Source organism: Triturus cristatus, chromosome 4_1 (assembly GCF_964204655.1).
Source record: "Triturus cristatus chromosome 4_1, aTriCri1.1, whole genome shotgun sequence".
NCBI classification, from domain to species: domain Eukaryota; kingdom Metazoa; phylum Chordata; class Amphibia; order Caudata; family Salamandridae; genus Triturus; species Triturus cristatus.
The window spans coordinates 123,830,021-123,856,697 of NC_140585.1; the positions used below are offsets into that span (position 1 = coordinate 123,830,021).

Below are 26,677 nucleotides of genomic sequence, written 5' to 3' on the forward strand. Positions count from 1 at the left end.
AAGTGGGAGCCCGGCTAGCTCAGTCGGTAGAGCATGAGACTCTTAATCTCAGGGTCGTGGGTTCGAGCCCCACGTTGGGCGAAAACGAGTATTTTTTGCTGGATGATAGCATTGGCTCTCATAATATGGTGATTAATCTTGCATTAGACATGCACTAACTCCTAAAAATTGTATCTCCCTTGGTTACTCATTCATGAGAAATGTATCTCCAAGATTAGGTAGGGCCTGAGTCTAGGTTAACATACAGTGATATCACTCCTATTCAAGTACTAAACATGCCAACCTGAAGTGTAAAACATCCCCTAGGTGTAGTTAAGGCATCAGTTAGGAGTGAACTGAACACTCATGTTATGGGCAATTAGACTTAAAATTAAGTGTGGACAGCAGTAACGTTACTTTTGAAATGTGATGCTGAGTGAGCACACAGGGGAATTAGCTCAAATGGTAGAGTGCTCGCTTAGCATGCGAGAGGTAGCGGGATCGATGCCCGCATTCTCCATTCTAAAATTTGCATACATTTTACTTTTTAACTTGTAATTGCCATGGTTGTTGCAGAGTAAGAACAGAAAAGTCACAGATGGCTTTCAAATTTGGTGTCATTATAACAACTTAAGTGGTTTAATCAAAAGTGTTTAGGTATTCTATAGCACGTGAGAGGAATTTGATTTCTTATGCAATCTCAAAATGAAAATTTCACACCTTCCATTTTCATTTCGTCTTATTTTACTTGACATTCTTTCCTCTGAAGGATGTATAAAAGTGAAGTTCCTTGCAAAACAAGAGCAGAGGAATATCCAGAAACGGTTTTCCTTGATAAAAAATGATGAGTCTGCATACCATATTTAAGTGGGAGCCCGGCTAGCTCAGTCGGTAGAGCTATGAGACTCTTAATCTCAGGGTCGTGGGTTCGAGCCCCACGTTGGGCAAAAACGAGTATTTTTTGCTGGATGATAGCATTGGCTCTCATAATATGGTGATTAATCTTGCATTAGACATGCACTAACTCCTAAAAATTGTATCTCCCTTGGTTACTCATTCATGAGAAATGTATCTCCAAGATTAGGTAGGGCCTGAGTCTAGGTTAACATACAGTGATATCACTCCTATTCAAGTACTAAACATGCCAACCTGAAGTGTAAAACATCCCCTAGGTGTAGTTAAGGCATCAGTTAGGAGTGAACTGAACACTCATGTTATGGGCAATTAGACTTAAAATAAAGTGTGGACAGCAGTAACGTTACTTTTGAAATGTGATGCTGAGTGAGCACACAGGGGAATTAGCTCAAATGGTAGAGTGCTCGCTTAGCATGCGAGAGGTAGCGGGATCGATGCCCGCATTCTCCATTCTAAAATTTGCATACATTTTACTTTTTAACTTGTAATTGCCATGGTTGTTGCAGAGTAAGAACAGAAAAGTCACAGATGGCTTTCAAATTTGGTGTCATTATAACAACTAAAGTGGTTTAATCAAAAGTGTTTAGGTATTCTATAGCACGTGAGAGGAATTTGATTTCTTATGCAATCTCAAAATGAACATTTCACACCTTCCATTTTCATTTCGTCTTATTTTACTTGACATTCTTTCCTCTGAAGGATGTATAAAAGTGAAGTTCCTTGCAAAACAAGAGCAGAGGAATATCCAGAAACGGTTTTCCTTAATAAAAAATGATGAGTCTGCATACCATATTTATTTGGGTCCCGGCTAGCTCAGTCGGTAGAGCTATGAGACTCTTAATCTCAGGGTCGTGGGTTCGAGCCCCACGTTGGGCGAAAACGAGTATTTTTTGCTGGATGATAGCATTGGCTTCCATAATATGGTGATTAATCTTGCATTAGACATGCACTAACTCCTAAAAATTGTATCTCCCTTGGTTACTCATTCATGAGAAATGTATCTCCAAGATTAGGTAGGGCCTGAGTCTAGGTTAACATACAGTGATATCACTCCTATTCAAGTACTAAACATGCCAACCTGAAGTGTAAAACATCCCCTAGGTGTAGTTAAGGCATCAGTTAGGAGTGAACTGAACACTCATGTTATGGGCAATTAGACTTAAAATAAAGTGTGGACAGCAGTAACGTTACTTTTGAAATGTGATGCTGAGTGAGCACACAGGGGAATTAGCTCAAATGGTAGAGCGCTCGCTTAGCATGCGAGAGGTAGCGGGATCGATGCCCGCATTCCCCATTCTAAAATTTGCATACATTTTACTTTTTAACTTGTAATTGCCATGGTTGTTGCAGAGTAAGAACAGAAAAGTCACAGATGGCTTTCAAATTTGGTGTCATTATAACAACTAAAGTGGTTTAATCAAAAGTGTTTAGGTATTCTATAGCACGTGAGAGGAATTTGATTTCTTATGCAATCTCAAAATGAAAATTTCACACCTTCCATTTTCATTTCGTATTATTTTACTTGACATTCTTTCCTCTGAAGGATGTATAAAAGTGAAGTTCCTTGCAAAACAAGAGCAGAGGAATATCCAGAAACGGTTTTCCTTAATAAAAAATGATGAGTCTGCATACCATATTTAAGTGGGAGCCCGGCTAGCTCAGTCGGTAGAGCATGAGACTCTTAATCTCAGGGTCGTGGGTTCGAGCCCCACGTTGGGCGAAAACGAGTATTTTTTGCTGGATGATAGCATTGGCTCTCATAATATGGTGATTAATCTTGCATTAGACATGCACTAACTCCTAAAAATTGTATCTCCCTTGGTTACTCATTCATGAGAAATGTATCTCCAAGATTAGGTAGGGCCTGAGTCTAGGTTAACATACAGTGATATCACTCCTATTCAAGTACTAAACATGCCAACCTGAAGTGTAAAACATCCCCTAGGTGTAGTTAAGGCATCAGTTAGGAGTGAACTGAACACTCATGTTATGGGCAATTAGACTTAAAATAAAGTGTGGACAGCAGTAACGTTACTTTTGAAATGTGATGCTGAGTGAGCACACAGGGGAATTAGCTCAAATGGTAGAGCGCTCGCTTAGCATGCGAGAGGTAGCGGGATCGATGCCCGCATTCTCCATTCTAAAATTTGCATACATTTTACTTTTTAACTTGTAATTGCCATGGTTGTTGCAGAGTAAGAACAGAAAAGTCACAGATGGCTTTCAAATTTGGTGTCATTATAACAACTAAAGTGGTTTAATCAAAAGTGTTTAGGTATTCTATAGCACGTGAGAGGAATTTGATTTCTTATGCAATCTCAAAATGAAAATTTCACACCTTCCATTTTCATTTCGTATTATTTTACTTGACATTCTTTCCTCTGAAGGATGTATAAAAGTGAAGTTCCTTGCAAAACAAGAGCAGAGGAATATCCAGAAACAGTTTTCCTTAATAAAAAATGATGAGTCTGCATACCATATTTAAGTGGGAGCCCGGCTAGCTCAGTCGGTAGAGCATGAGACTCTTAATCTCAGGGTTGTGGGTTCGAGCCCCACGTTGGGCGAAAACGAGTATTTTTTGCTGGATGATAGCATTGGCTCTCATAATATGGTGATTAATCTTGCATTAGACATGCACTAACTCCTAAAAATTGTATCTCCCTTGGTTACTCATTCATGAGAAATGTATCTCCAAGATTAGGTAGGGCCTGAGTCTAGGTTAACATACAGTGATATCACTCCTATTCAAGTACTAAACATGCCAACCTGAAGTGTAAAACATCCCCTAGGTGTAGTTAAGGCATCAGTTAGGAGTGAACTGAACACTCATGTTATGGGCAATTAGACTTAAAATAAAGTGTGGACAGCAGTAACGTTACTTTTGAAATGTGATGCTGAGTGAGCACACAGGGGAATTAGCTCAAATGGTAGAGCGCTCGCTTAGCATGCGAGAGGTAGCGGGATCGATGCCCGCATTCTCCATTCTAAAATTTGCATACATTTTACTTTTTAACTTGTAATTGCCATGGTTGTTGCAGAGTAAGAACAGAAAAGTCACAGATGGCTTTCAAATTTGGTGTCATTATAACAACTAAAGTGGTTTAATCAAAAGTGTTTAGGTATTCTATAGCACGTGAGAGGAATTTGATTTCTTATGCAATCTCAAAATGAACATTTCACACCTTCCATTTTCATTTCGTCTTATTTTACTTGACATTCTTTCCTCTGAAGGATGTATAAAAGTGAAGTTCCTTGCAAAACAAGAGCAGAGGAATATCCAGAAACGGTTTTCCTAAATAAAAAATGATGAGTCTGCATACCATATTTATTTGGGTCCCGGCTAGCTCAGTCGGTAGAGCTATGAGACTCTTAATCTCAGGGTCGTGGGTTCGAGCCCCACGTTGGGCGAAAACGAGTATTTTTTGCTGGATGATAGCATTGGCTCTCATAATATGGTGATTAATCTTGCATTAGACATGCACTAACTCCTAAAAATTGTATCTCCCTTGGTTACTCATTCATGAGAAATGTATCTCCAAGATTAGGTAGGGCCTGAGTCTAGGTTAACATACAGTGATATCACTCCTATTCAAGTACTAAACATGCCAACCCGAAGTGTAAAACATCCCCTAGGTGTAGTTAAGGCATCAGTTAGGAGTGAACTGAACACTCATGTTATGGGCAATTAGACTTAAAATAAAGTGTGGACAGCAGTAACGTTACTTTTGAAATGTGATGCTGAGTGAGCACACAGGGGAATTAGCTCAAATGGTAGAGTGCTCGCTTAGCATGCGAGAGGTAGCGGGATCGATGCCCGCATTCTCCATTCTAAAATTTGCATACATTTTACTTTTTAACTTGTAATTGCCATGGTTGTTGCAGAGTAAGAACAGAAAAGTCACAGATGGCTTTCAAATTTGGTGTCATTATAACAACTTAAGTGGTTTAATCAAAAGTGTTTAGGTATTCTATAGCACGTGAGAGGAATTTGATTTGTTATGCAATCTCAAAATGAAAATTTCACACCTTCCATTTTCATTTCGTCTTATTTTACTTGACATTCTTTCCTCTGAAGGATGTATAAAAGTGAAGTTCCTTGCAAAACAAGAGCAGAGGAATATCCAGAAACGGTTTTCCTTAATAAAAAATGATGAGTCTGCATACCATATTTAAGTGGGAGCCCGGCTAGCTCAGTCGGTAGAGCATGAGACTCTTAATCTCAGGGTCGTGTGTTCGAGCCCCACGTTGGGCGAAAACGAGTATTTTTTGCTGGATGATAGCATTGGCTCTCATAATATGCTGATTAATCTTGCATTAGACATGCACTAACTCCTAAAAATTGTATCTCCCTTGGTTACTCATTCATGAGAAATGTATCTCCAAGATTAGGTAGGGCCTGAGTCTAGGTTAACATACAGTGATATCACTCCTATTCAAGTACTAAACATGCCAACCTGAAGTGTAAAACATCCCCTAGGTGTAGTTAAGGCATCAGTTAGGAGTGAACTGAACACTCATGTTATGGGCAATTAGACTTAAAATAAAGTGTGGACAGCAGTAACGTTACTTTTGAAATGTGATGCTGAGTGAGCACACAGGGGAATTAGCTCAAATGGTAGAGTGCTCGCTTAGCATGCGAGAGGTAGCGGGATCGATGCCCGCATTCTCCATTCTAAAATTTGCATACATTTTACTTTTTAACTTGTAATTGCCTTGGTTGTTGCAGAGTAAGAACAGAAAAGTCACAGATGGCTTTCAAATTTGGTGTCATTATAACAACTAAAGTGGTTTAATCAAAAGTGTTTAGGTATTCTATAGCACGTGAGAGGAATTTGATTTCTTATGCAATCTCAAAATGAACATTTCACACCTTCCATTTTCATTTCGTCTTATTTTACTTGACATTCTTTCCTCTGAAGGATGTATAAAAGTGAAGTTCCTTGCAAAACAAGAGCAGAGGAATATCCAGAAACGGTTTTCCTTAATAAAAAATGATGAGTCTGCATGCCATATTTATTTGGGTCCCGGCTAGCTCAGTCGGTAGAGCTATGAGACTCTTAATCTCAGGGTCGTGGGTTCGAGCCCCACGTTGGGCGAAAACGAGTATTTTTTGCTGGATGATAGCATTGGCTCTCATAATATGGTGATTAATCTTGCATTAGACATGCACTAACTCCTAAAAATTGTATCTCCCTTGGTTACTCATTCATGAGAAATGTATCTCCAAGATTAGGTAGGGCCTGAGTCTAGGTTAACATACAGTGATATCACTCCTATTCAAGTACTAAACATGCCAACCTGAAGTGTAAAACATCCCCTAGGTGTAGTTAAGGCATCAGTTAGGAGTGAACTGAACACTCATGTTATGGGCAATTAGACTTAAAATAAAGTGTGGACAGCAGTAACGTTACTTTTGAAATGTGATGCTGAGTGAGAACACAGGGGAATTAGCTCAAATGGTAGAGCGCTCGCTTAGCATGCGAGAGGTAGCGGTATCGATGCCCGCATTCTCCATTCTAAAATTTGCATACATTTTACTTTTTAACTTGTAATTGCCATGGTTGTTGCAGAGTAAGAACAGAAAAGTCACAGATGGCTTTCAAATTTGGTGTCATTATAACAACTAAAGTGGTTTAATCAAAAGTGTTTAGGTATTCTATAGCACGTGAGAGGAATTTGATTTCTTATGCAATCTCAAAATGAAAATTTCACACCTTCCATTTTCATTTCGTATTATTTTACTTGACATTCTTTCCTCTGAAGGATGTATAAAAGTGAAGTTCCTTGCAAAACAAGAGCAGAGGAATATCCAGAAACAGTTTTCCTTAATAAAAAATGATGAGTCTGCATACCATATTTAAGTGGGAGCCCGGCTAGCTCAGTCGGTAGAGCATGAGACTCTTAATCTCAGGGTCGTGGGTTCGAGCCCCACGTTGGGCGAAAACGGGTATTTTTTGCTGGATGATAGCATTGGCTCTCATAATATGGTGATTAATCTTGCATTAGACATGCACTAACTCCTAAAAATTGTATCTCCCTTGGTTACTCATTCATGAGAAATGTATCTCCAAGATTAGGTAGGGCCTGAGTCTAGGTTAACATACAGTGATATCACTCCTATTCAAGTACTAAACATGCCAACCTGAAGTGTAAAACATCCCCTAGGTGTAGTTAAGGCATCAGTTAGGAGTGAACTGAACACTCATGTTATGGGCAATTAGACTTAAAATAAAGTGTGGACAGCAGTAACGTTACTTTTGAAATGTGATGCTGAGTGAGCACTCAGGGGAATTAGCTCAAATGGTAGAGCGCTCGCTTAGCATGCGAGAGGTAGCGGGATCGATGCCCGCATTCTCAATTCTAAAATTTGCATACATTTTACTTTTTAACTTGTAATTGCCATGGTTGTTGCAGAGTAAGAACAGAAAAGTCACAGATGGCTTTCAAATTTGGTGTCATTATAACAACTAAAGTGGTTTAATCAAAAGTGTTTAGGTATTCTATAGCACGTGAGAGGAATTTGATTTCTTATGCAATCTCAAAATGAAAATTTCACACCTTCCATTTTCATTTCGTATTATTTTACTTGACATTCTTTCCTCTGAAGGATGTATAAAAGTGAAGTTCCTTGCAAAACAAGAGCAGAGGAATATCCAGAAACGGTTTTCCTTAATAAAAAATGATGAGTCTGCATACCATATTTAAGTGGGAGCCCGGCTAGCTCAGTCGGTAGAGCATGAGACTCTTAATCTCAGGGTCGTGGGTTCGAGCCCCACGTTGGGCGAAAACGAGTATTTTTTGCTGGATGATAGCATTGGCTCTCATAATATGGTGATTAATCTTGCATTAGACATGCACTAACTCCTAAAAATTGTATCTCCCTTGGTTACTCATTCATGAGAAATGTATCTCCAAGATTAGGTAGGGCCTGAGTCTAGGTTAACATACAGTGATATCACTCCTATTCAAGTACTAAACATGCCAACCTGAAGTGTAAAACATCCCCTAGGTGTAGTTAAGGCATCAGTTAGGAGTGAACTGAACACTCATGTTATGGGCAATTAGACTTAAAATAAAGTGTGGACAGCAGTAACGTTACTTTTGAAATGTGATGCTGAGTGAGCACACAGGGGAATTAGCTCAAATGGTAGAGCGCTCGCTTAGCATGCGAGAGGTAGCGGGATCGATGCCCGCATTCTCAATTCTAAAATTTGCATACATTTTACTTTTTAACTTGTAATTGCCATGGTTGTTGCAGAGTAAGAACAGAAAAGTCACAGATGGCTTTCAAATTTGGTGTCATTATAACAACTAAAGTGGTTTAATCAAAAGTGTTTAGGTATTCTATAGCACGTGAGAGGAATTTGATTTCTTATGCAATCTCAAAATGAAAATTTCACACCTTCCATTTTCATTTCGTCTTATTTTACTTGACATTCTTTCCTCTGAAGGATGTATAAAAGTGAAGTTCCTTGCAAAACAAGAGCAGAGGAATATCCAGAAACGGTTTTCCTTAATAAAAAATGATGAGTCTGCATACCATATTTAAGTGGGAGCCCGGCTAGCTCAGTCGGTAGAGCATGAGACTCTTAATCTCAGGGTCGTGGGTTCGAGCCCCACGTTGGGTGAAACCGAGTATTTTTTGCTGGATGATTGCATTGGCTCTCATAATATGGTGATTAATCTTGCATTAGACATGCACTAAGTCCTAAAAATTGTATCTCCCTTGGTTACTCATTCATGAGAAATGTATCTCCAAGATTAGGTAGGGCCTGAGTCTAGGTTAACATACAGTGATATCACTCCTATTCAAGTACTAAACATGCCAACCTGAAGTGTAAAACATCCCCTAGGTGTAGTTAAGGCATCAGTTAGGAGTGAACTGAACACTCATGTTATGGGCAATTAGACTTAAAATAAAGTGTGGACAGCAGTAACGTTACTTTTGAAATGTGATGCTGAGTGAGCACACAGGGGAATTAGCTCAAATGGTAGAGCGCTCGCTTAGCATGCGAGAGGTAGCAGGATCGATGCCCGCATTCTCCATTCTAAAATTTGCATACATTTTACTTTTTAACTTGTAATTGCCATGGTTGTTGCAGAGTAAGAACAGAAAAGTCACAGATGGCTTTCAAATTTGGTGTCATTATAACAACTAAAGTGGTTTAATCAAAAGTGTTTAGGTATTCTATAGCACGTGAGAGGAATTTGATTTCTTATGCAATCTCAAAATGAAAATTTCACACCTTCCATTTTCATTTCGTATTATTTTACTTGACATTCTTTCCTCTGAAGGATGTATAAAAGTGAAGTTCCTTGCAAAACAAGAGCAGAAGAATATCCAGAAACGGTTTTCCTTAATAAAAAATGATGAGTCTGCATACCATATTTAAGTGGGAGCCCGGCTAGCTCAGTCGGTAGAGCATGAGACTCTTAATCTCAGGGTCGTGGGTTCGAGCCCCACGTTGGGCGAAAACGAGTATTTTTTGCTGGATGATAGCATTGGCTCTCATAATATGGTGATTAATCTTGCATTAGACATGCACTAACTCCTAAAAATTGTATCTCCCTTGGTTACTCATTCATGAGAAATGTATCTCCAAGATTAGGTAGGGCCTGAGTCTAGGTTAACATACAGTGATATCACTCCTATTCAAGTACTAAACATGCCAACCTGAAGTGTAAAACATCCCCTAGGTGTAGTTAAGGCATCAGTTAGGAGTGAACTGAACACTCATGTTATGGGCAATTAGACTTAAAATAAAGTGTGGACAGCAGTAACGTTACTTTTGAAATGTGATGCTGAGTGAGCACACAGGGGAATTAGCTCAAATGGTAGAGCGCTCGCTTAGCATGCGAGAGGTAGCGGGATCGATGCCCGCATTCTCCATTCTAAAATTTGCATACATTTTACTTTTTAACTTGTAATTGCCATGGTTGTTGCAGAGTAAGAACAGAAAAGTCACAGATGGCTTTCAAATTTGGTGTCATTATAACAACTAAAGTGGTTTAATCAAAAGTGTTTAGGTATTCTATAGCACGTGAGAGGAATTTGATTTCTTATGCAATCTCAAAATGAAAATTTCACACCTTCCATTTTCATTTCGTCTTATTTTACTTGACATTCTTTCCTCTGAAGGATGTATAAAAGTGAAGTTCCTTGCAAAACAAGAGCAGAGGAATATCCAGAAACGGTTTTCCTTAATAAAAAATGATGAGTCTGCATACCATATTTAAGTGGGAGCCCGGCTAGCTCAGTCGGTAGAGCATGAGACTCTTAATCTCAGGGTCGTGGGTTCGAGCCCCACGTTGGGCGAAAACAAGTATTTTTTGCTGGATGATTGCATTGGCTCTCATAATATGGTGATTAATCTTGCATTAGACATGCACTAAGTCCTAAAAATTGTATCTCCCTTGGTTACTCATTCATGAGAAATGTATCTCCAAGATTAGGTAGGGCCTGAGTCTAGGTTAACATACAGTGATATCACTCCTATTCAAGTACTAAACATGCCAACCTGAAGTGTAAAACATCCCCTAGGTGTAGTTAAGGCATCAGTTAGGAGTGAACTGAACACTCATGTTATGGGCAATTAGACTTAAAATAAAGTGTGGACAGCAGTAACGTTACTTTTGAAATGTGATGCTGAGTGAGCACACAGGGGAATTAGCTCAAATGGTAGAGTGCTCGCTTAGCATGCGAGAGGTAGCGGGATCGATGCCCGCATTCTCCATTCTAAAATTTGCATACATTTTACTTTTTAACTTGTAATTGCCATGGTTGTTGCAGAGTAAGAACAGAAAAGTCACAGATGGCTTTCAAATTTGGTGTCATTATAACAACTTAAGTGGTTTAATCAAAAGTGTTTAGGTATTCTATAGCACGTGAGAGGAATTTGATTTCTTATGCAATCTCAAAATGAAAATTTCACACCTTCCATTTTCATTTCGTCTTATTTTACTTGACATTCTTTCCTCTGAAGGATGTATAAAAGTGAAGTTCCTTGCAAAACAAGAGCAGAGGAATATCCAGAAACGGTTTTCCTTAATAAAAAATGATGAGTCTGCATACCATATTTAAGTGGGAGCCCGGCTAGCTCAGTCGGTAGAGCATGAGACTCTTAATCTCAGGGTCGTGGGTTCGAGCCCCACGTTGGGCGAAAACGAGTATTTTTTGCTGGATGATAGCATTGGCTCTCATAATATGGTGATTAATCTTGCATTAGACATGCACTAACTCCTAAAAATTGTATCTCCCTTGGTTACTCATTCATGAGAAATGTATCTCCAAGATTAGGTAGGGCCTGAGTCTAGGTTAACATACAGTGATATCACTCCTATTCAAGTACTAAACATGCCAACCTGAAGTGTAAAACATCCCCTAGGTGTAGTTAAGGCATCAGTTAGGAGTGAACTGAACACTCATGTTATGGGCAATTAGACTTAAAATAAAGTGTGGACAGCAGTAACGTTACTTTTGAAATGTGATGCTGAGTGAGCACACAGGGGAATTAGCTCAAATGGTAGAGCGCTCGCTTAGCATGCGAGAGGTAGCGGGATCGATGCCCGCATTCTCCATTCTAAAATTTGCATACATTTTACTTTTTAACTTGTAATTGCCATGGTTGTTGCAGAGTAAGAACAGAAAAGTCACAGATGGCTTTCAAATTTGGTGTCATTATAACAACTAAAGTGGTTTAATCAAAAGTGTTTAGGTATTCTATAGCACGTGAGAGGAATTTGATTTCTTATGCAATCTCAAAATGAAAATTTCACACCTTCCATTTTCATTTCGTCTTATTTTACTTGACATTCTTTCCTCTGAAGGATGTATAAAAGTGAAGTTCCTTGCAAAACAAGAGCAGAGGAATATCCAGAAACAGTTTTCCTTAATAAAAAATGATGAGTCTGCGTACCATATTTAAGTGGGAGCCCGGCTAGCTCAGTCGGTAGAGCATGAGACTCTTAATCGCAGGGTCGAGGGTTCGAGCCCCACGTTGGGCGAAAACGAGTATTTTTTGCTGGATGATAGCATTGGCTCTCATAATATGGTGATTAATCTTGCATTAGACATGCACTAACTCCTAAAAATTGTATCTCCCTTGGTTACTCATTCATGAGAAATGTATCTCCAAGATTAGGTAGGGCCTGAGTCTAGGCTAACATACAGTGATATCACTCCTATTCAAGTACTAAACATGCCAACCTGAAGTGTAAAACATCCCCTAGGTGTAGTTAAGGCATCAGTTAGGAGTGAACTGAACACTCATGTTATGGGCAATTAGACTTAAAATAAAGTGTGGACAGCAGTAACGTTACTTTTGAAATGTGATGCTGAGTGAGCACACAGGGGAATTAGCTCAAATGGTAGAGTGCTCGCTTAGCATGCGAGAGGTAGCGGGATCGATGCCCGCATTCTCCATTCTAAAATTTGCATACATTTTACTTTTTAACTTGTAATTGCCATGGTTGTTGCAGAGTAAGAACAGAAAAGTCACAGATGGCTTTCAAATTTGGTGTCATTATAACAACTTAAGTGGTTTAATCAAAAGTGTTTAGGTATTCTATAGCACGTGAGAGGAATTTGATTTCTTATGCAATCTCAAAATGAAAATTTCACACCTTCCATTTTCATTTCGTCTTATTTTACTTGACATTCTTTCCTCTGAAGGATGTATAAAAGTGAAGTTCCTTGCAAAACAAGAGCAGAGGAATATCCAGAAACGGTTTTCCTTAATAAAAAATGATGAGTCTGCATACCATATTTAAGTGGGAGCCCGGCTAGCTCAGTCGGTAGAGCATGAGACTCTTAATCTCAGGGTCGTGTGTTCGAGCCCCACGTTGGGCGAAAACGAGTATTTTTTGCTGGATGATAGCATTGGCTCTCATAATATGGTGATTAATCTTGCATTAGACATGCACTAACTCCTAAAAATTGTATCTCCCTTGGTTACTCATTCATGAGAAATGTATCTCCAAGATTAGGTAGGGCCTGAGTCTAGGTTAACATACAGTGATATCACTCCTATTCAAGTACTAAACATGCCAACCTGAAGTGTAAAACATCCCCTAGGTGTAGTTAAGGCATCAGTTAGGAGTGAACTGAACACTCATGTTATGGGCAATTAGACTTAAAATAAAGTGTGGACAGCAGTAACGTTACTTTTGAAATGTGATGCTGAGTGAGCACACAGGGGAATTAGCTCAAATGGTAGAGTGCTCGCTTAGCATGCGAGAGGTAGCGGGATCGATGCCCGCATTCTCCATTCTAAAATTTGCATACATTTTACTTTTTAACTTGTAATTGCCATGGTTGTTGCAGAGTAAGAACAGAAAAGTCACAGATGGCTTTCAAATTTGGTGTCATTATAACAACTAAAGTGGTTTAATCAAAAGTGTTTAGGTATTCTATAGCACGTGAGAGGAATTTGATTTCTTATGCAATCTCAAAATGAACATTTCACACCTTCCATTTTCATTTCGTCTTATTTTACTTGACATTCTTTCCTCTGAAGGATGTATAAAAGTGAAGTTCCTTGCAAAACAAGAGCAGAGGAATATCCAGAAACGGTTTTCCTTAATAAAAAATGATGAGTCTGCATACCATATTTATTTGGGTCCCGGCTAGCTCAGTCGGTAGAGCTATGAGACTCTTAATCTCAGGGTCGTGGGTTCGAGCCCCACGTTGGGCGAAAACGAGTATTTTTTGCTGGATGATAGCATTGGCTCTCATAATATGGTGATTAATCTTGCATTAGACATGCACTAACTCCTAAAAATTGTATCTCCCTTGGTTACTCATTCATGAGAAATGTATCTCCAAGATTAGGTAGGGCCTGAGTCTAGGTTAACATACAGTGATATCACTCCTATTCAAGTACTAAACATGCCAACCTGAAGTGTAAAACATCCCCTAGGTGTAGTTAAGGCATCAGTTAGGAGTGAACTGAACACTCATGTTATGGGCAATTAGACTTAAAATAAAGTGTGGACAGCAGTAACGTTACTTTTGAAATGTGATGCTGAGTGAGCACACAGGGGAATTAGCTCAAATGGTAGAGTGCTCGCTTAGCATGCGAGAGGTAGCGGGATCGATGCCCGCATTCTCCATTCTAAAATTTGCATACATTTTACTTTTTAACTTGTAATTGCCATGGTTGTTGCAGAGTAAGAACAGAAAAGTCACAGATGGCTTTCAAATTTGGTGTCATTATAACAACTAAAGTGGTTTAATCAAAAGTGTTTAGGTATTCTATAGCACGTGAGAGGAATTTGATTTCTTATGCAATCTCAAAATGAAAATTTCACACCTTCCATTTTCATTTCGTCTTATTTTACTTGACATTCTTTCCTCTGAAGGATGTATAAAAGTGAAGTTCCTTGCAAAACAAGAGCAGAGGAATATCCAGAAACAGTTTTCCTTAATAAAAAATGATGAGTCTGCATACCATATTTAAGTGGGAGCCCGGCTAGCTCAGTCGGTAGAGCATGAGACTCTTAATCTCAGGGTCGCGGGTTCGAGCCCCACGTTGGGCGAAAACGAGTATTTTTTGCTGGATGATAGCATTGGCTCTCATAATATGGTGATTAATCTTGCATTAGACATGCACTAACACCTAAAAATTGTATCTCCCTTGGTTACTCATTCATGAGAAATGTATCTCCAAGATTAGGTAGGGCCTGAGTCTAGGTTAACATACAGTGATATCACTCCTATTCAAGTACTAAACATGCCAACCTGAAGTGTAAAACATCCCCTAGGTGTAGTTAAGGCATCAGTTAGGAGTGAACTGAACACTCATGTTATGGGCAATTAGACTTAAAATAAAGTGTGGACAGCAGTAACGTTACTTTTGAAATGTGATGCTGAGTGAGCACACAGGGGAATTAGCTCAAATGGTAGAGTGCTCGCTTAGCATGCGAGAGGTAGCGGGATCGATGCCCGCATTCTCCATTCTAAAATTTGCATACATTTTACTTTTTAACTTGTAATTGCCATGGTTGTTGCAGAGTAAGAACAGAAAAGTCACAGATGGCTTTCAAATTTGGTGTCATTATAACAACTAAAGTGGTTTAATCAAAAGTGTTTAGGTATTCTATAGCACGTGAGAGGAATTTGATTTCTTATGCAATCTCAAAATGAAAATTTCACACCTTCCATTTTCATTTCGTCATATTTTACTTGACATTCTTTCCTCTGAAGGATGTATAAAAGTGAAGTTCCTTGCAAAACGAGCAGAGGAATATCCAGAAACGGTTTTCCTTAATAAAAAATGATGAGTCTGCATACCATATTTAAGTGGCAGCCCGGCTAGCTCAGTCGGTAGAGCATGAGACTCTTAATCTCAGGTTCGTGGGTTCGAGCCCCACGTTGGGCGAAAACGAGTATTTTTTGCTGGATGATAGCATTGGCTCTCATAATATGGTGATTAATCTTGCATTAGACATGCACTAACTCCTAAAAATTGTATCTCCCTTGGTTACTCATTCATGAGAAATGTATCTCCAAGATTAGGTAGGGCCTGAGTCTAGGTTAACATACAGTGATATCACTCCTATTCAAGTACTAAACATGCCAACCTGAAGTGTAAAACATCCCCTAGGTGTAGTTAAGGCATCAGTTAGGAGTGAACTGAACACTCATGTTATGGGCAATTAGACTTAAAATAAAGTGTGGACAGCAGTAACGTTACTTTTGAAATGTGATGCTGAGTGAGCACACAGGGGAATTAGCTCAAATGGTAGAGCGCTCGCTTAGCATGCGAGAGGTAGCGGGATCGATGCCCGCATTCTCCATTCTAAAATTTGCATACATTTTACTTTTTAACTTGTAATTGCCATGGTTGTTGCAGAGTAAGAACAGAAAAGTCACAGATGGCTTTCAAATTTGGTGTCATTATAACAACTAAAGGGGTTTAATCAAAAGTGTTTAGGTATTCTATAGCACGTGAGAGGAATTTGATTTCTTATGCAATCTCAAAATGAAAATTTCACACCTTCCATTTTCATTTCGTCTTATTTTACTTGACATTCTTTCCTCTGAAGGATGTATAAAAGTGAAGTTCCTTGCAAAACAAGAGCAGAGGAATATCCAGAAACAGTTTTCCTTAATAAAAAATGATGAGTCTGCATACCATATTTAAGTGGGAGCCCGGCTAGCTCAGTCGGTAGAGCATGAGACTCTTAATCTCAGGGTCGTGGGTTCGAGCCCCACGTTGGGCGAAAACGAGTATTTTTTGCTGGATGATAGCATTGGCTCTCATAATATGGTGATTAATCTTGCATTAGACATGCACTAACTCCTAAAAATTGTATCTCCCTTGGTTACTCATTCATGAGAAATGTATCTCCAAGATTAGGTAGGGCCTGAGTCTAGGCTAACATACAGTGATATCACTCCTATTCAAGTACTAAACATGCCAACCTGAAGTGTAAAACATCCCCTAGGTGTAGTTAAGGCATCAGTTAGGAGTGAACTGAACACTCATGTTATGGGCAATTAGACTTAAAATAAAGTGTGGACAGCAGTAACGTTACTTTTGAAATGTGATGCTGAGTGAGCACACAGGGGAATTAGCTCAAATGGTAGAGTGCTCGCTTAGCATGCGAGAGGTAGCGGGATCGATGCCCGCATTCTCCATTCTAAAATTTGCATACATTTTACTTTTTAACTTGTAATTGCCATGGTTGTTGCAGAGTAAGAACAGAAAAGTCACAGATGGCTTTCAAATTTGGTGTCATTATAACAACTTAAGTGGTTTAATCAAAAGTGTTTAGGTATTCTATAGCACGTGAGAGGAATTTGATTTCTTATGCAATCTCAAAATGAAAATTTCACACCTTCCATTTTCATTTCGTCTTATTTTACTTGACATTCTTTCCTCTGAAGGATGTATAAAAGTGAAGTTCCTTGCAAAACAAGAGCAGAGGAATATCCAGAAACGGTTTTCCTTAATAAAAAATGATGAGTCTGCATACCATATTTAAGTGGGAGCCCGGCTAGCTCAGTCGGTAGAGCATGAGACTCTTAATCTCAGGGTCGTGTGTTCGAGCCCCACGTTGGGCGAAAACGAGTATTTTTTGCTGGATGATAGCATTGGCTCTCATAATATGGTGATTAATCTTGCATTAGACATGCACTAACTCCTAAAAATTGTATCTCCCTTGGTTACTCATTCATGAGAAATGTATCTCCAAGATTAGGTAGGGCCTGAGTCTAGGTTAACATACAGTGATATCACTCCTATTCAAGTACTAAACATGCCAACCTGAAGTGTAAAACATCCCCTAGGTGTAGTTAAGGCATCAGTTAGGAGTGAACTGAACACTCATGTTATGGGCAATTAGACGTAAAATAAAGTGTGGACAGCAGTAACGTTACTTTTGAAATGTGATGCTGAGTGAGCACACAGGGGAATTAGCTCAAATGGTAGAGTGCTCGCTTAGCATGCGAGAGGTAGCGGGATCGATGCCCGCATTCTCCATTCTAAAATTTGCATACATTTTACTTTTTAACTTGTAATTGCCATGGTTGTTGCAGAGTAAGAACAGAAAAGTCACAGATGGCTTTCAAATTTGGTGTCATTATAACAACTAAAGTGGTTTAATCAAAAGTGTTTAGGTATTCTATAGCACGTGAGAGGAATTTGATTTCTTATGCAATCTCAAAATGAACATTTCACACCTTCCATTTTCATTTCGTCTTATTTTACTTGACATTCTTTCCTCTGAAGGATGTATAAAAGTGAAGTTCCTTGCAAAACAAGAGCAGAGGAATATCCAGAAACGGTTTTCCTTAATAAAAAATGATGAGTCTGCATACCATATTTATTTGGGTCCCGGCTAGCTCAGTCGGTAGAGCTATGAGACTCTTAATCTCAGGGTCGTGGGTTCGAGCCCCACGTTGGGCGAAAACGAGTATTTTTTGCTGGATGATAGCATTGGCTCTCATAATATGGTGATTAATCTTGCATTAGACATGCACTAACTCCTAAAAATTGTATCTCCCTTGGTTACTCATTCATGAGAAATGTATCTCCAAGATTAGGTAGGGCCTGAGTCTAGGTTAACATACAGTGATATCACTCCTATTCAAGTACTAAACATGCCAACCTGAAGTGTAAAACATCCCCTAGGTGTAGTTAAGGCATCAGTTAGGAGTGAACTGAACACTCATGTTATGGGCAATTAGACTTAAAATAAAGTGTGGACAGCAGTAACGTTACTTTTGAAATGTGATGCTGAGTGAGCACACAGGGGAATTAGCTCAAATGGTAGAGTGCTCGCTTAGCATGCGAGAGGTAGCGGGATCGATGCCCGCATTCTCCATTCTAAAATTTGCATACATTTTACTTTTTAACTTGTAATTGCCATGGTTGTTGCAGAGTAAGAACAGAAAAGTCACAGATGGCTTTCAAATTTGGTGTCATTATAACAACTAAAGTGGTTTAATCAAAAGTGTTTAGGTATTCTATAGCACGTGAGAGGAATTTGATTTCTTATGCAATCTCAAAATGAAAATTTCACACCTTCCATTTTCATTTCGTCATATTTTACTTGACATTCTTTCCTCTGAAGGATGTATAAAAGTGAAGTTCCTTGCAAAACAAGAGCAGAGGAATATCCAGAAACGGTTTTCCTTAATAAAAAATGATGAGTCTGCATACCATATTTAAGTGGCAGCCCGGCTAGCTCAGTCGGTAGAGCATGAGACTCTTAATCTCAGGTTCGTGGGTTCGAGCCCCACGTTGGGCGAAAACGAGTATTTTTTGCTGGATGATAGCATTGGCTCTCATAATATGGTGATTAATCTTGCATTAGACATGCACTAACTCCTAAAAATTGTATCTCCCTTGGTTACTCATTCATGAGAAATGTATCTCCAAGATTAGGTAGGGCCTGAGTCTAGGTTAACATACAGTGATATCACTCCTATTCAAGTACTAAACATGCCAACCTGAAGTGTAAAACATCCCCTAGGTGTAGTTAAGGCATCAGTTAGGAGTGAACTGAACACTCATGTTATGGGCAATTAGACTTAAAATAAAGTGTGGACAGCAGTAACGTTACTTTTGAAATGTGATGCTGAGTGAGCACACAGGGGAATTAGCTCAAATGGTAGAGCGCTCGCTTAGCATGCGAGAGGTAGCGGGATCGATGCCCGCATTCTCCATTCTAAAATTTGCATACATTTTACTTTTTAACTTGTAATTGCCATGGTTGTTGCAGAGTAAGAACAGAAAAGTCACAGATGGCTTTCAAATTTGGTGTCATTATAACAACTAAAGTGGTTTAATCAAAAGTGTTTAGGTATTCTATAGCACGTGAGAGGAATTTGATTTCTTATGCAATCTCAAAATGAAAATTTCACACCTTCCATTTTCATTTCGTATTATTTTACTTGACATTCTTTCCTCTGAAGGATGTATAAAAGTGAAGTTCCTTGCAAAACAAGAGCAGAGGAATATCCAGAAACAGTTTTCCTTAATAAAAAATGATGAGTCTGCATACCATATTTAAGTGGGAGCCCGGCTAGCTCAGTCGGTAGAGCATGAGACTCTTAATCTCAGGGTCGTGGGTTCGAGCCCCACGTTGGGCGAAAACGAGTATTTTTTGCTGGATGATAGCATTGGCTCTCATAATATGGTGATTAATCTTGCATTAGACATGCACTAACTCCTAAAAATTGTATCTCCCTTGGTTACTCATTCATGAGAAATGTATCTCCAAGATTAGGTAGGGCCTGAGTCTAGGTTAACATACAGTGATATCACTCCTATTCAAGTACTAAACATGCCAACCTGAAGTGTAAAACATCCCCTAGGTGTAGTTAAGGCATCAGTTAGGAGTGAACTGAACACTCATGTTATGGGCAATTAGACTTAAAATAAAGTGTGGACAGCAGTAACGTTACTTTTGAAATGTGATGCTGAGTGAGCACACAGGGGAATTAGCTCAAATGGTAGAGTGCTCGCTTAGCATGCGAGAGGTAGCGGGATCGATGCCCGCATTCTCCATTCTAAAATTTGCATACATTTTACTTTTTAACTTGTAATTGCCATGGTTGTTGCAGAGTAAGAACAGAAAAGTCACAGATGGCTTTCAAATTTGGTGTCATTATAACAACTTAAGTGGTTTAATCAAAAGTGTTTAGGTATTCTATAGCACGTGAGAGGAATTTGATTTCTTATGCAATCTCAAAATGAAAATTTCACACCTTCCATTTTCATTTCGTCTTATTTTACTTGACATTCTTTCCTCTGAAGGATGTATAAAAGTGAAGTTCCTTGCAAAACAAGAGCAGAGGAATATCCAGAAACGGTTTTCCTTAATAAAAAATGATGAGTCTGCATACCATATTTAAGTGGCAGCCCGGCTAGCTCAGTCGGTAGAGCATGAGACTCTTAATCTCAGGTTCGTGGGTTCGAGCCCCACGTTGGGCGAAAACGAGTATTTTTTGCTGGATGATAGCATTGGCTCTCATAATATGGTGATTAATCTTGCATTAGACATGCACTAACTCCTAAAAATTGTATCTCCCTTGGTTACTCATTCATGAGAAATGTATCTCCAAGATTAGGTAGGGCCTGAGTCTAGGTTAACATACAGTGATATCACTCCTATTCAAGTACTAAACATGCCAACCTGAAGTGTAAAACATCCCCTAGGTGTAGTTAAGGCATCAGTTAGGAGTGAACTGAACACTCATGTTATGGGCAATTAGACTTAAAATAAAGTGTGGACAGCAGTAACGTTACTTTTGAAATGTGATGCTGAGTGAGCACACAGGGGAATTAGCTCAAATGGTAGAGCGCTCGCTTAGCATGCGAGAGGTAGCGGGATCGATGCCCGCATTCTCCATTCTAAAATTTGCATACATTTTACTTTTTAACTTGTAATTGCCATGGTTGTTGCAGAGTAAGAACAGAAAAGTCACAGATGGCTTTCAAATTTGGTGTCATTATAACAACTAAAGTGGTTTAATCAAAAGTGTTTAGGTATTCTATAGCACGTGAGAGGAATTTGATTTCTTATGCAATCTCAAAATGAAAATTTCACACCTTCCATTTTCATTTCGTATTATTTTACTTGACATTCTTTCCTCTGAAGGATGTATAAAAGTGAAGTTCCTTGCAAAACAAGAGCAGAGGAATATCCAGAAACAGTTTTCCTTAATAAAAAATGATGAGTCTGCATACCATATTTAAGTGGGAGCCCGGCTAGCTCAGTCGGTAGAGCATGAGACTCTTAATCTCAGGGTCGTGGGTTCGAGCCCCACGTTGGGCGAAAACGAGTATTTTTTGCTGGATGATAGCATTGGCTCTCATAATATGGTGATTAATCTTGCATTAGACATGCACTAACTCCTAAAAATTGTATCTCCCTTGGTTACTCATTCATGAGAAATGTATCTCCAAGATTAGGTAGGGCCTGAGTCTAGGTTAACATACAGTGATATCACTCCTATTCAAGTACTAAACATGCCAACCTGAAGTGTAAAACATCCCCTAGGTGTAGTTAAGGCATCAGTTAGGAGTGAACTGAACACTCATGTTATGGGCAATTAGACTTAAAATAAAGTGTGGACAGCAGTAACGTTACTTTTGAAATGTGATGCTGAGTGAGCACACAGGGGAATTAGCTCAAATGGTAGAGTGCTCGCTTAGCATGCGAGAGGTAGCGGGATCGATGCCCGCATTCTCCATTCTAAAATTTGCATACATTTTACTTTTTAACTTGTAATTGCCATGGTTGTTGCAGAGTAAGAACAGAAAAGTCACAGATGGCTTTCAAATTTGGTGTCATTATAACAACTTAAGTGGTTTAATCAAAAGTGTTTAGGTATTCTATAGCACGTGAGAGGAATTTGATTTCTTATGCAATCTCAAAATGAAAATTTCACACCTTCCATTTTCATTTCGTCTTATTTTACTTGACATTCTTTCCTCTGAAGGATGTATAAAAGTGAAGTTCCTTGCAAAACAAGAGCAGAGGAATATCCAGAAACGGTTTTCCTTAATAAAAAATGATGAGTCTGCATACCATATTTAAGTGGGAGCCCGGCTAGCTCAGTCGGTAGAGCTATGAGACTCTTAATCTCAGGGTCGTGGGTTCGAGCCCCACGTTGGGCAAAAACGAGTATTTTTTGCTGGATGATTGCATTGGCTCTCATAATATGGTGATTAATCTTGCATTAGACATGCACTAACTCCTAAAAATTGTATCTCCCTTGGTTACTCATTCATGAGAAATGTATCTCCAAGATTAGGTAGGGCCTGAGTCTAGGTTAACATACAGTGATATCACTCCTATTCAAGTACTAAACATGCCAACCTGAAGTGTAAAACATCCCCTAGGTGTAGTTAAGGCATCAGTTAGGAGTGAACTGAACACTCATGTTATGGGCAATTAGACTTAAAATGAAGTGTGGACAGCAGTAACGTTACTTTTGAAATGTGATGCTGAGTGAGCACACAGGGGAATTAGCTCAAATGGTAGAGCGCTCGCTTAGCATGCGAGAGGTAGCGGGATCGATGCCCGCATTCTCCATTCTAAAATTTGCATACATTTTACTTTTTAACTTGTAATTGCCATGGTTGTTGCAGAGTAAGAACAGAAAAGTCACAGATGGCTTTCAAATTTGGTGTCATTATAACAACTTAAGTGGTTTAATCAAAAGTGTTTAGGTATTCTATAGCACGTGAGAGGAATTTGATTTCTTATGCAATCTCAAAATGAAAATTTCACACCTTCCATTTTCATTTCGTCTTATTTTACTTGACATTCTTTCCTCTGAAGGATGTATAAAAGTGAAGTTCCTTGCAAAACAAGAGCAGAGGAATATCCAGAAACGGTTTTCCTTAATAAAAAATGATGAGTCTGCATACCATATTTAAGTGGGAGCCCGGCTAGCTCAGTCGGTAGAGCATGAGACTCTTAATCTCAGGGTTGTGGGTTCGAGCCCCACGTTGGGCGAAAACGAGTATTTTTTGCTGGATGATAGCATTGGCTCTCATAATATGGTGATTAATCTTGCATTAGACATGCACTAACTCCTAAAAATTGTATCTCCCTTGGTTACTCATTCATGAGAAATGTATCTCCAAGATTAGGTAGGGCCTGAGTCTAGGTTAACATACAGTGATATCACTCCTATTCAAGTACTAAACATGCCAACCTGAAGTGTAAAACATCCCCTAGGTGTAGTTAAGGCATCAGTTAGGAGTGAACTGAACACTCATGTTATGGGCAATTAGACTTAAAATAAAGTGTGGACAGCAGTAACGTTACTTTTGAAATGTGATGCTGAGTGAGCACACAGGGGAATTAGCTCAAATGGTAGAGCGCTCGCTTAGCATGCGAGAGGTAGCGGTATCGATGCCCGCATTCTCCATTCTAAAATTTGCATACATTTTACTTTTTAACTTGTAATTGCCATGGTTGTTGCAGAGTAAGAACAGAAAAGTCACAGATGGCTTTCAAATTTGGTGTCATTATAACAACTAAAGTGGTTTAATCAAAAGTGTTTAGGTATTCTATAGCACGTGAGAGGAATTTGATTTCTTATGCAATCTCAAAATGAAAATTTCACACCTTCCATTTTCATTTCGTCTTATTTTACTTGACATTCTTTCCTCTGAAGGATGTATAAAAGTGAAGTTCCTTGCAAAACAAGAGCAGAGGAATATCCAGAAACAGTTTTCCATAATAAAAAATGATGAGTCTGCATACCATATTTAAGTGGGAGCCCGGCTAGCTCAGTCGGTAGAGCATGAGACTCTTAATCTCAGGGTCGTGGGTTCGAGCCCCACGTTGGGCGAAAACGAGTATTTTTTGCTGGATGATAGCATTGGCTCTCATAATATGGTGATTAATCTTGCATTAGACATGCACTAACTCCTAAAAATTGTATCTCCCTTGGTTACTCATTCATGAGAAATGTATCTCCAAGATTAGGTAGGGCCTGAGTCTAGGTTAACATACAGTGATATCACTCCTATTCAAGTACTAAACATGCCAACCTGAAGTGTAAAACATCCCCTAGGTGTAGTTAAGGCATCAGTTAGGAGTGAACTGAACACTCATGTTATGGGCAATTAGACTTAAAATAAAGTGTGGACAGCAGTAACGTTACTTTTGAAATGTGATGCTGAGTGAGCACACAGGGGAATTAGCTCAAATGGTAGAGTGCTCGCTTAGCATGCGAGAGGTAGCGGGATCGATGCCCGCATTCTCCATTCTAAAATTTGCATACATTTTACTTTTTAACTTGTAATTGCCATGGTTGTTGCAGAGTAAGAACAGAAAAGTCACAGATGGCTTTCAAATTTGGTGTCATTATAACAACTTAAGTGGTTTAATCAAAAGTGTTTAGGTATTCTATAGCACGTGAGAGGAATTTGATTTCTTATGCAATCTCAAAATGAAAATTTCACACCTTCCATTTTCATTTCGTCTTATTTTACTTGACATTCTTTCCTCTGAAGGATGTATAAAAGTGAAGTTCCTTGCAAAACAAGAGCAGAGGAATATCCAGAAACGGTTTTCCTTAATAAAAAATGATGAGTCTGCATACCATATTTAAGTGGGAGCCCGGCTAGCTCAGTCGGTAGAGCATGAGACTCTTAATCTCAGGGTCGTGGGTTCGAGCCCCACGTTGGGCGAAAACGAGTATTTTTTGCTGGATGATAGCATTGGCTCTCATAATATGGTGATTAATCTTGCATTAGACATGCACTAACTCCTAAAAATTGTATCTCCCTTGGTTACTCATTCATGAGAAATGTATCTCCAAGATTAGGTAGGGCCTGAGTCTAGGTTAACATACAGTGATATCACTCCTATTCAAGTACTAAACATGCCAACCTGAAGTGTAAAACATCCCCTAGGTGTAGTTAAGGCATCAGTTAGGAGTGAACTGAACACTCATGTTATGGGCAATTAGACTTAAAATAAAGTGTGGACAGCAGTAACGTTACTTTTGAAATGTGATGCTGAGTGAGCACACAGGGGAATTAGCTCAAATGATAGAGTGCTCGCTTAGCATGCGAGAGGTAGCGGGATCGATGCCCGCATTCTCCATTCTAAAATTTGCATACTTTTTAACTTGTAATTGCCATGGTTGTTGCAGAGTAAGAACAGAAAAGTCACAGATGGCTTTCAAATTTGGTGTCATTATAACAACTAAAGTAGTTTAATCAAAAGTGTTTAGGTATTCTATAGCACGTGAGAGGAATTTGATTTCTTATGCAATCTCAAAATGAAAATTTCACACCTTCCATTTTCATTTCGTCTTATTTTACTTGACATTCTTTCCTCTGAAGGATGTATAAAAGTGAAGTTCCTTGCAAAACAAGAGCAGAGGAATATCCAGAAACAGTTTTCCTTAATAAAAAATGATGAGTCTGCATACCATATTTAAGTGGGAGCCCGGCTAGCTCAGTCGGTAGAGCATGAGACTCTTAATCTCAGGGTCGTGGGTTCGAGCCCCACGTTGCTGGATGATAGCATTGGCTCTCATAATATGGTGATTAATCTTGCATTAGACATGCACTAACTCCTAAAAATTGTATCTCCCTTGGTTACTCATTCATGAGAAATGTATCTCCAAGATTAGGTAGGGCCTGAGTCTAGGTTAACATACAGTGATATCACTCCTATTCAAGTACTAAACATGCCAACCTGAAGTGTAAAACATCCCCTAGGTGTAGTTAAGGCATCAGTTAGGAGTGAACTGAACACTCATGTTATGGGCAATTAGACTTAAAATAAAGTGTGGACAGCAGTAACGTTACTTTTGAAATGTGATGCTGAGTGAGCACACAGGGGAATTAGCTCAAATGGTAGAGCGCTCGCTTAGCATGCGAGAGGTAGCGGGATCGATGCCCGCATTCTCCATTCTAAAATTTGCATACATTTTACTTTTTAACTTGTAATTGCCATGGTTGTTGCAGAGTAAGAACAGAAAAGTCACAGATGGCTTTCAAATTTGGTGTCATTATAACAACTAAAGTGGTTTAATCAAAAGTGTTTAGGTATTCTATAGCACGTGAGAGGAATTTGATTTCTTATGCAATCTCAAAATGAAAATTTCACACCTTCCATTTTCATTTCGTATTATTTTACTTGACATTCTTTCCTCTGAAGGATGTATAAAAGTGAAGTTCCTTGCAAAACAAGAGCAGAGGAATATCCAGAAACGGTTTTCCTTAATAAAAAATGATGAGTCTGCATACCATATTTAAGTGGGAGCCCGGCTAGCTCAGTCGGTAGAGCATGAGACTCTTAATCTCAGGGTCGTGGGTTCGAGCCCCACGTTGGGCGAAAACGAGTATTTTTTGCTGGATGATAGCATTGGCTCTCATAATATGGTGATTAATCTTGCATTAGACATGCACTAACTCCTAAAAATTGTATCTCCCTTGGTTACTCATTCATGAGAAATGTATCTCCAAGATTAGGTAGGGCCTGAGTCTAGGTTAACATACAGTGATATCACTCCTATTCAAGTACTAAACATGCCAACCTGAAGTGTAAAACATCCCCTAGGTGTAGTTAAGGCATCAGTTAGGAGTGAACTGAACACTCATGTTATGGGCAATTAGACTTAAAATAAAGTGTGGACAGCAGTAACGTTACTTTTGAAATGTGATGCTGAGTGAGCACACAGGGGAATTAGCTCAAATGGTAGAGCGCTCGCTTAGCATGCGAGAGGTAGCGGGATCGATGCCCGCATTCTCCATTCTAAAATTTGCATACATTTTACTTTTTAACTTGTAATTGC

At 39.0% G+C, this 26,677-nt stretch overlaps 24 non-coding genes across 24 annotated transcripts; all 24 read left to right on the forward strand.

Annotated features, from left to right (window-relative positions):
- Positions 1-8: 8 nt before the first annotated feature.
- On the forward strand, positions 9-81 carry TRNAK-CUU (transfer RNA lysine (anticodon CUU)). The gene has a single exon. It is a non-coding gene; the product is annotated as a tRNA-Lys (tRNA).
- A 2,034-nt stretch (positions 82-2,115) lies between these two features.
- On the forward strand, positions 2,116-2,188 carry TRNAA-AGC (transfer RNA alanine (anticodon AGC)). The gene has a single exon. It is a non-coding gene; the product is annotated as a tRNA-Ala (tRNA).
- A 353-nt stretch (positions 2,189-2,541) lies between these two features.
- On the forward strand, positions 2,542-2,614 carry TRNAK-CUU (transfer RNA lysine (anticodon CUU)). The gene has a single exon. It is a non-coding gene; the product is annotated as a tRNA-Lys (tRNA).
- A 345-nt stretch (positions 2,615-2,959) lies between these two features.
- On the forward strand, positions 2,960-3,032 carry TRNAA-AGC (transfer RNA alanine (anticodon AGC)). The gene has a single exon. It is a non-coding gene; the product is annotated as a tRNA-Ala (tRNA).
- Positions 3,033-3,803: 771 nt separating this feature from the next.
- TRNAA-AGC (transfer RNA alanine (anticodon AGC)) lies at positions 3,804-3,876 on the forward strand. Its single transcript has one exon. It is a non-coding gene; the product is annotated as a tRNA-Ala (tRNA).
- A 2,885-nt stretch (positions 3,877-6,761) lies between these two features.
- Positions 6,762-6,834, forward strand: TRNAK-CUU (transfer RNA lysine (anticodon CUU)). The gene has a single exon. It is a non-coding gene; the product is annotated as a tRNA-Lys (tRNA).
- Positions 6,835-7,605: 771 nt separating this feature from the next.
- On the forward strand, positions 7,606-7,678 carry TRNAK-CUU (transfer RNA lysine (anticodon CUU)). Its single transcript has one exon. It is a non-coding gene; the product is annotated as a tRNA-Lys (tRNA).
- A 1,615-nt stretch (positions 7,679-9,293) lies between these two features.
- TRNAK-CUU (transfer RNA lysine (anticodon CUU)) lies at positions 9,294-9,366 on the forward strand. Its single transcript has one exon. It is a non-coding gene; the product is annotated as a tRNA-Lys (tRNA).
- A 345-nt stretch (positions 9,367-9,711) lies between these two features.
- On the forward strand, positions 9,712-9,784 carry TRNAA-AGC (transfer RNA alanine (anticodon AGC)). Its single transcript has one exon. It is a non-coding gene; the product is annotated as a tRNA-Ala (tRNA).
- A 353-nt stretch (positions 9,785-10,137) lies between these two features.
- TRNAK-CUU (transfer RNA lysine (anticodon CUU)) lies at positions 10,138-10,210 on the forward strand. Its single transcript has one exon. It is a non-coding gene; the product is annotated as a tRNA-Lys (tRNA).
- Positions 10,211-10,981: 771 nt separating this feature from the next.
- TRNAK-CUU (transfer RNA lysine (anticodon CUU)) lies at positions 10,982-11,054 on the forward strand. The gene has a single exon. It is a non-coding gene; the product is annotated as a tRNA-Lys (tRNA).
- A 345-nt stretch (positions 11,055-11,399) lies between these two features.
- TRNAA-AGC (transfer RNA alanine (anticodon AGC)) lies at positions 11,400-11,472 on the forward strand. The gene has a single exon. It is a non-coding gene; the product is annotated as a tRNA-Ala (tRNA).
- Positions 11,473-15,617: 4,145 nt separating this feature from the next.
- On the forward strand, positions 15,618-15,690 carry TRNAA-AGC (transfer RNA alanine (anticodon AGC)). Its single transcript has one exon. It is a non-coding gene; the product is annotated as a tRNA-Ala (tRNA).
- Positions 15,691-16,043: 353 nt separating this feature from the next.
- Positions 16,044-16,116, forward strand: TRNAK-CUU (transfer RNA lysine (anticodon CUU)). Its single transcript has one exon. It is a non-coding gene; the product is annotated as a tRNA-Lys (tRNA).
- Positions 16,117-18,993: 2,877 nt separating this feature from the next.
- On the forward strand, positions 18,994-19,066 carry TRNAA-AGC (transfer RNA alanine (anticodon AGC)). The gene has a single exon. It is a non-coding gene; the product is annotated as a tRNA-Ala (tRNA).
- Positions 19,067-19,419: 353 nt separating this feature from the next.
- Positions 19,420-19,492, forward strand: TRNAK-CUU (transfer RNA lysine (anticodon CUU)). The gene has a single exon. It is a non-coding gene; the product is annotated as a tRNA-Lys (tRNA).
- A 1,189-nt stretch (positions 19,493-20,681) lies between these two features.
- Positions 20,682-20,754, forward strand: TRNAA-AGC (transfer RNA alanine (anticodon AGC)). The gene has a single exon. It is a non-coding gene; the product is annotated as a tRNA-Ala (tRNA).
- Positions 20,755-21,107: 353 nt separating this feature from the next.
- On the forward strand, positions 21,108-21,180 carry TRNAK-CUU (transfer RNA lysine (anticodon CUU)). Its single transcript has one exon. It is a non-coding gene; the product is annotated as a tRNA-Lys (tRNA).
- A 1,190-nt stretch (positions 21,181-22,370) lies between these two features.
- On the forward strand, positions 22,371-22,443 carry TRNAA-AGC (transfer RNA alanine (anticodon AGC)). The gene has a single exon. It is a non-coding gene; the product is annotated as a tRNA-Ala (tRNA).
- A 1,197-nt stretch (positions 22,444-23,640) lies between these two features.
- Positions 23,641-23,713, forward strand: TRNAK-CUU (transfer RNA lysine (anticodon CUU)). The gene has a single exon. It is a non-coding gene; the product is annotated as a tRNA-Lys (tRNA).
- A 771-nt stretch (positions 23,714-24,484) lies between these two features.
- On the forward strand, positions 24,485-24,557 carry TRNAK-CUU (transfer RNA lysine (anticodon CUU)). Its single transcript has one exon. It is a non-coding gene; the product is annotated as a tRNA-Lys (tRNA).
- A 1,161-nt stretch (positions 24,558-25,718) lies between these two features.
- TRNAA-AGC (transfer RNA alanine (anticodon AGC)) lies at positions 25,719-25,791 on the forward strand. Its single transcript has one exon. It is a non-coding gene; the product is annotated as a tRNA-Ala (tRNA).
- A 353-nt stretch (positions 25,792-26,144) lies between these two features.
- Positions 26,145-26,217, forward strand: TRNAK-CUU (transfer RNA lysine (anticodon CUU)). The gene has a single exon. It is a non-coding gene; the product is annotated as a tRNA-Lys (tRNA).
- A 345-nt stretch (positions 26,218-26,562) lies between these two features.
- On the forward strand, positions 26,563-26,635 carry TRNAA-AGC (transfer RNA alanine (anticodon AGC)). Its single transcript has one exon. It is a non-coding gene; the product is annotated as a tRNA-Ala (tRNA).
- Positions 26,636-26,677: the final 42 nt, after the last annotated feature.